The sequence below is a fragment of the Lolium rigidum genome, chromosome 5 (genome assembly GCF_022539505.1).
Source record: "Lolium rigidum isolate FL_2022 chromosome 5, APGP_CSIRO_Lrig_0.1, whole genome shotgun sequence".
Taxonomy (NCBI): Eukaryota; Viridiplantae; Streptophyta; class Magnoliopsida; order Poales; family Poaceae; genus Lolium; species Lolium rigidum.
This window is the reverse complement of record NC_061512.1, coordinates 165,927,954-165,935,743: the sequence shown is the minus strand read 5'-3', so window position 1 is coordinate 165,935,743 and position 7,790 is coordinate 165,927,954.

The following is a 7,790-nucleotide window of genomic DNA, read 5'->3' as shown; positions in this document are numbered from 1 at the left end:
TCTAGCTACTGCTATGGACCCATAGTCCAGGGGTAGACTACTCACTCATCACTCCGGAGGCGACCATGGCGGTGTAGAGTCCTCCGGGAGATGATTCCCCTCTCCGGCGAGGGTGCCGGAGGCGATCTCCTGGATCCCCCGAGATGGGATCGGCGGCGACAGCCGTCTCGGTAAGGTTTTACGTATCGTGGCTCTCGCGTCGGGGGTTTCGTCACGGAGGCTTTAAGTAGGCGGAAGGGCAAGTCGAGAGGCGGCACGGGGGGCCCACACCACAGGCCGGCGCGGCCAAGGGGGGGGGGCCGCGCCGCCCTAGGGTTTGGCCACCCCGTGGCCCCTCTTCGTCTCGTCTTCGGTCTTCTGGAAGCTTCGTGAGAAAATAGGCCTCTGGGCTTTTATTTCGTCCAATTCCGAGAATATTTCTTTACTAGGATTTCTGAAACCAAAAACAACGAGAAAACAACAATCGGCACTTCGGCATCTTGTTAATAGGTTAGTTCCAGAAAATGCACGAATATGACATAAAGTGTGCATAAAACATGTAGATAACATCAATAATGTGGCATGGAACACAAGAAATTATCGATACGTTGGAGACGTATCAAGCAGCAACACTACATGTGTACCATATTGTTTAATTTTTTCTTATCTTCAGTATTTTTTCTTTCTTCTTTCTTGCAGCAGCTCGAGCATGCAGTAGCTAGTAGCAGCAGCAAGCAACCAACAACATCAAGCAAGCAAGCAAAAAGTACTGCAAGGGCAAGCGCATCTTTAAGTTGAATTAACTTGCAGTTTAGTTGAATTAGGATTTAGTTGAATACTACTGCAAAATTATTAGTAGTGTGCATATTATAAATTCACTGTAAGTGAAGGAACATGGTTGAACAGCAGAGTACTTGAGCAATTACAGAGGAGGGGGAGCAGCAGCAAGCAGTTAACACCGAGCAGCAAGAGGAGGAGGGGCATCAGCGGCACTGGCTACCTTGGAAGGATGCGGCAACGGCGTCAACGGTCGAGGGCGGCGCGGCGTGCTTCTCCAGCTGCTGCTCCACGACGCGCGTGTGGCGTGCTGCTCCTCCGCGGCGAGGTCGGGGACGAGGTGCTGCTCCTCCGCGGCGAGGTCGGGGACGAGGTGCTGCTCCTCCAGTAAGCTTAAAAAACTAACTGCTTTAAATTGTAAGCACATAGCAGCAGCAGCAAGCAAGCTATAAGCTGCTGTCACCTAAACCTAAATTTCCTAAACCTAGCAAGCACATAGCAGCAGCAACAAGCAAGCACATAGCACAGTGGATGAACCTAAGCTACTGAGGAGAAACTAGGTAGCAGCAGCAGTGGATGAACCTAAGCTACTGCCACCTAAACCTAAATTTCCTAAACCTAAATTTGCTACTGCCACCTAAACTAAATGAAACTACTGAGGGGAGAGGGGAGGGGAGAGGAACCTACTGCTAGCAGGGGAGAGGGGAGGGGAGAGGGGAGATGGGGCCGGAGGCTTCGCTCACCCTCGAAGATGATGGCGTTGTGGTGGAGGTCGCAGACGAGGATGCCGACGAGGTCGCAGACGAGGACGCCGACGAGCTCGCAGACGAGGACGCCGATGTGGAGGAGCAGGGTTCCGTTGTGGAGGCGCCGATGTGGAGGAGCAGGGGGCGTCGGTGACGATGCAGAGGAGAGGCACCCGCCGGTGGGAGGAGGGAAATCGAGGGGATCTGGCCACCGGAGATCAAGATCGAGGGGGCGTCGGTGACGATGCATAGGAGGGCATCGCCGGGGTGGCAAGGAGAGGAGGGCGTCGCCGGGGTGGTGAGGGCGTCAGAGAGGTGGTGAGGAGAGGAGGGCGTCGCCGGGGTCGCTCGCTGTCAACACCCGGATTTTTAAGTCCAGATGCCTATTATGCCATTCCTCGCAATCCCAGGAATATTGTTTTTGCGAGACATAATAGATTGATATCACAACACATCATTCATTACAACCCATAATCGTCTTACAAATAAAGGATCACATGATCCAGTCTCATTACAATAATAGAAGTTCTATTGATCAATTACATAACACATAGCGGAAGCGAAATAGCGTAGTAGTAGTCCATTTATTACACATGCAACTGTTGACGTCAGGAGTGATCCTAGTTGTCGTAGACGTCCTGCTGTCCTTCTTCCGGGTTCTGGTACTCGTCTTCATAGTCTGGCCATTTGAATAGCCAGGGACACAGCCATGAGTACTTTAAAGTACTCGCAAACTAGTACTAAGGTAAATACTATCAACTATAGTAAAGGGGTTCTAAGCTCTAGTTTCATTTGCAGAAAGCCAGTTTTATTTCATAAGCATTTTAATAATCAAAAACTCCTCATTTGCCTAACTTAACTCAAGTGGGAACATTAGTGTCATTCCCACAACTCAGTTGTGATTCAAAGTCAAAGTCACCTTTCAATCAAGTCACAAGTCACCATTCATATTTTTAGAAAAGTTCGATGACGGAACAAGTATGGCCTTTCCAATCTGTCCATGACCGCGGACGCGGCTATTCGAATAGGTTTACACTCGCAGAGGTTGTACACTTGTGCCACAACAATTGCAATAGTTCGTCAGGGAGTAACTGGCCCCGATTTATCGTACGCGATACGCGAACTACCAATCCTAACCTTTCATTTACATACCCTAGTATAGGCACCTCTCCCCATGAGCTTGGCCTCCCGATGAAGACAGACAGTCGACTCGGGAACTGCACACGGCTTGGGCCGGACATTCACCTCATTTCATTTCATTTCACATCATTCCTTTTGTTTTAGAGGCAGCCTCCGGCATAACCCCGATGACGCTTGTTTTAGAGGGAACCCATATACTAAGACACATAAATTTCCAGCTAAGCCTTACCCAGATTCAGGTATTGTGGGAGTACTTGTAAAATTGGAATGGTATCGCATCCGAACCCAACCATCAGTTTTTGGTAAGTTTCACCAAGTCATTCACAAGTCACATTCACCTTCAAAATCTTTCAATAGAATGACTCATCATTCCAAGGTTTTCAAAGTCATTGGTTTTCACAAGTTCCCATCTAGAGTAGTCACTTTTAATCTTTAGCACTAGCAACTAGTGATGAGGGGTGCTAAGTAGTTTGCCTTGCTTCTAGGATAAGTTTGATACTCTCGTACTACTCCATAACTAAACTAAGTGAATCATGAATCAAAAAGTACTTTGATAAACAAAATTTAGTAAAGCTTATAAAGTAAAAACTTGGAATAGGAGCATTAAGCATAAAGTAAAAATAATGGTGCCTTGCTCTGGTAGAGCTTTGTACTAGTCTAGTTGCATTGGTAATAGCTTGCCTTGAGTGGTGATGTGATCAAAGTTTTCTGGCTCTTCCTCTTGGTAGAAGACCTCTTCCTCTTGATAGCCTCCGGTACTAGCGTCTATAAACGAATACGAGGATACAATCACCAAACAACACTTAAGTAATCTTAATTAGCCTTATTGGCTCACACAAATGATCTAGCATCACTATTTAACATTTATTCCCAAATTATGCTAGGGTTTCCTTATTTAATATTAGGAGAATAATTTCCTCTCATTGAAAATTGGAATTAGGGTTTCTCTTTGGTTTGGAGAAATAATTTCCTCTCATTGAATCTTCTTAAGATTTAATCTTCTCAAATAACCAGGGATGATCACATGTTTACCAAGGTCAACACTTCACACTTATCATTTGAGAAAAAATAATTTAAATGAGATTCATCATCTCATGTGATTTAAATAACCATTGCAAAGTTAAATACTATTTTGATTTAAATTTCACAAGTGAGCAATTATGAACCTAAGCAGTAGAGGTCATCACATTACTTCATAATACTTGAGGCAATGATTTAAATGAGGTGCTACACCTCATAGATTTAAATTCCTAAAATTTTGATATTGATTTAAATGAGCTAGTATTGCCTACATAGCCAATTTTTGAATCTAGCCCATGATCATGTACAGAACCTATATCATATTTTTACATAGTAAATTATAGTTGGTGAAATGTGAATTATTGCAATTGGATTCACTTCAATATTCAAATTGGTTGATTTTTAAGATTTATTTGAATACTGAAAAGTCTCTGTTTTGTTATTTTTGCTATTCAAAATCTACACAAGGTAAGGGGTTGAATCCAGTGGGGTTTGCTAGATCAATTTATAAGCTTTCTGGAACATTTTGGTTTGCTATATTTGAACTTGTAGATTTAAAACTATTCAATTTTTAGCACAGACCAGTATTGAAATTTGCTGAATCAAAATATTTGAATTAAGCTAGACGGGCTAGGCGGGAAAGCAATTGGGCCGAAACGTTTGAAAACAGAAAAAGGCCAGCCCAACTACGACGTGAGCCAGCTGACAAGAGGTCCCACGCGTCAGTGACTTGATTCGACCGAAACGGTACCTGGCAACGTGCGCCGTTGGATTAGAAATAGATCCTGCGGTTGGCAGTCATCGTCGTCGACCTGGGGATGACCTTGCTGGAGCGGCGGCGGTAGGGGGTCGACGGCGTGATGGAGCTCCGGCGAGGGGCGGCGCGGATGGTAGACGACGTTGTCGACGACGAGGAACCTCCTGGTAGCCGTGGGAGGAGCGGAGGTAGTCGGAATCAACGGCGGTGATTAGCTACTGTGGCGGTGGTCGGCGGTGCAATTGGAGCTACTCCGGCTAAATTGGGATGGGGGAAGTGGTCGAGGCGAACCAGTGAGGTGAGGCGATCGTGCTGGTGTGAATGAATTGGCCGCGGGAGGTCTCTATTTATAGAGCGGTGATGGTGCCGTGGGTGCTGCAAGGGTTCGTCGACGGCGTGGCTTCTCCGGCGCTTGAAGGGGCAAGCTAGGGAGCACAGGAGGTAGGCGACGGCTAGGCGGAGCTAACGCGCATGATGGCATGCCGAATGATGGTCTGAGGCGTGCTGGCGACGGTGGCGTACTTGCAGTACCGTGGCGGCAGAGTTGCGATGATGGCGACGGTGATGGTGCATGCGCGGGCTATAGAGGATGTCTAGCTGCTAGAGGGTGGCGCGGAGACGAGTGATGCAGCGGTAGACTTTGCAGAAGAGGACGGGAGCGATCGAGTGCGCGGCGCTCTGGCGCGTCCAGAGCACGCTCACCGCGTGGTCTGGCATGCCCTGGCATGATTTTGGACGCGCGCGTTCTGGCCAATGCCGTGCCTTGGAGAGCTAGGGCCGTGTACTGGCAGAGTCCTTGTGCTCCAGAGATGCTCTTAGACATGGTGTAGGATAGAGGGGAGGGCTAGGTCGATCAAGTGCATGGGTGGCCGGCATGGTGCACGGCATTGTTGCAAAAGTGATCATGTCTCCACTTTAAACATAGCAAAAGGGCTGGGATGATGCAGAAGAGGTACATGAAGGTTGATGATCAAAAAGTTAAAGTGGTGGAGGATAAAAACCAGTGGACAAAGAGGGGTATTACAAAACCAGATTTGTGCCTGCCATGTGTTCGACACAATGGCCGCATGAAGTTTTTGTGGAATTTTGGAAATCTTTTTGGTGAGTCTCAATTATATCATTAATGTGATAGAATGGTGGTGGTGGTGTTCATTTTGGGGTTGATTTTCAAGTTTCCAAAATTGGTATGATCTTCTCATAGTTTCGAAGTCCCCACTTGTCAAATTCATTCTGGTCAACCTGGTCAAAGTTAGTCATGGTGGTCAACATGAAAGTTGTTGACTTTGACATGGTCTTGGATGAGGTGTCAATGGTTGACCAAGTTTGGTTGAGGAAAAGTCAAAACCAGAGAGGTAAAGTGGTGAACATTTTATAAAACTCAATTTTGACCATTATCACATGTATGTTGGTTTTGAGATTTTCTTGGATTTGATTCTGGTTTCTTTGATGCATTTGTGTTTATTTATCATATATAAGTATTCTCCAAGCAATAGATCAAGCAATGGTGGCTTTGGTGAAAATTTGCAAAATTGGCCTTATGTGTATGTGAGTGAAATTGGGATTTTCTCCCTATTTGATTTCTCTCCATTTGATTTGACTTTTCTTGACTCTAATGTGATTCTTATTAGTTTAGAAACATTTCCAAACCATTGAAACTATTTCAAAAGGTCTTGTTCAAAGATTTGCAAAATTGGCCATAACACATAAGAGGTGATGTGTCAAATTTCATTATTTTTGTAAATTGTTCCCCTTGCTTTACTTGGGCATGGGTTAGGGTCAATTTAGTGTTATATTGGGTTTGGAGATGGTTTCACATCAGTTGGTCAAGGTTTAAAGTCATAGAACAAGAATTGAGTATTATGGCTATGTGTCACATATGCCTCTATGCATATGTTGCATTTGAGTTTTAATTTGACTTGGCTTGACCCAAATGGTGTTGTTGAGTGTTAAAATGGTATATAGGAGTGATCCCACCATTCACAACAAGTCTTAGGGTCAAGATTCCCAAATTCATAAATTTGCTATTTTACTCTCATATGCCTCTATGGCATTTTTAGTTTCTTTTTATTTTCTTTGGATTCAACTTGGATTTGGTTTGATAAGTACTAGGTAAGGTGTATGAAGGTTTTCCAAACCTCTAAACAAAGTAGAAAGGTCTAGGGTAAAGATTTATAATTATAGCCATAGACACATATACCTTTTTCTTATTTAATTCCCTTTTATTTTATTTTAACTAGGATGGTGAAAAGAGGGGTGAGGTTTAGGGTTTAAGATTATTTCAAACTATTTTAACAAGCAATCATGGCAATATCACAAGAATTAAGCAAGATCACTATGTATCACACCTAATTTAGTAAAAGTTTTTGTTGGTTCCAAAATTTGGAACTAGGGAAATTTATTTGTTTTGTTTTGAATTTTTGGGATGTTACACTCGCGTCGCTCAGGGGAGGTGGCGTCGTCAAAGCGCCATGTACTCTTCGTCGGCTATTGCTCGTTGTTGGTTCCTCTAAGTCAGGTCAGCTCCTGCTGCCCTCTCGCCTTCTTATGCATTGGTTGTACGTCCGCGTGTACCTTCCTAGGGTTAGTGTTGGGTAGTCCTGCTATGGAAGTGATGCAGTTTGAGACGTTGCGCCCTTACCTCACGCCATTGTTTGGCTTGTGGTTGGGCAAGGCGTATGCTTGTCGTGTGCTTGCTTGGGCATGCGTTGTAAGCAAAAAGGCATCATGTGTTCGGTTTTCGGTCTTGTTTCCTTATAAACTGGACCAAGGTTTTCTCTTTTGAGCTTAATACAAAGCCGCTCAGCCTCCTGCTGGTTCTCAGAAAAGAACATTGTGGAACGTACACAAAAATAAACATAAGATATATAGTTCGGCTCTCCCTCTCGGAAATCCACTTTTGATCCCATATGCAGATGCTTCTGCCACTCGAAAAAAAATATTTTAAAGAATTGATTTTTTTTCACAGATACATGTCGATATTTTAGGTCTACACGCCAATTTTCGTGGAAAATCGACATTTTTTATGTCCTGTGTAGAAAAGATAAAGAAATGTCTCAATAAGAGCTATTTTAGCACCGATTTGTTTTTTGCACACGACACAAAATTAGTTTTTTTTTTGCAAGAACATGGAACACGTTGAGTTTTATTGCAATATTTTTATTATTTTTTTACATTTTGAAATGCGTTTAAGACTCATTAAAAGCATGAACATCCTGTACAAAAACACCTTATCCGCTCCCTTTTTGTCATTTAGATACAGGAGAGAATAGTTGAGTACAAATGTGTTGGCACTACACCTGGTTACATAGTAGGCCTGCCACTTGTTCCGTTAGTATTGCACGTCCCTCATCTCAACTACATTCTAGACCCTC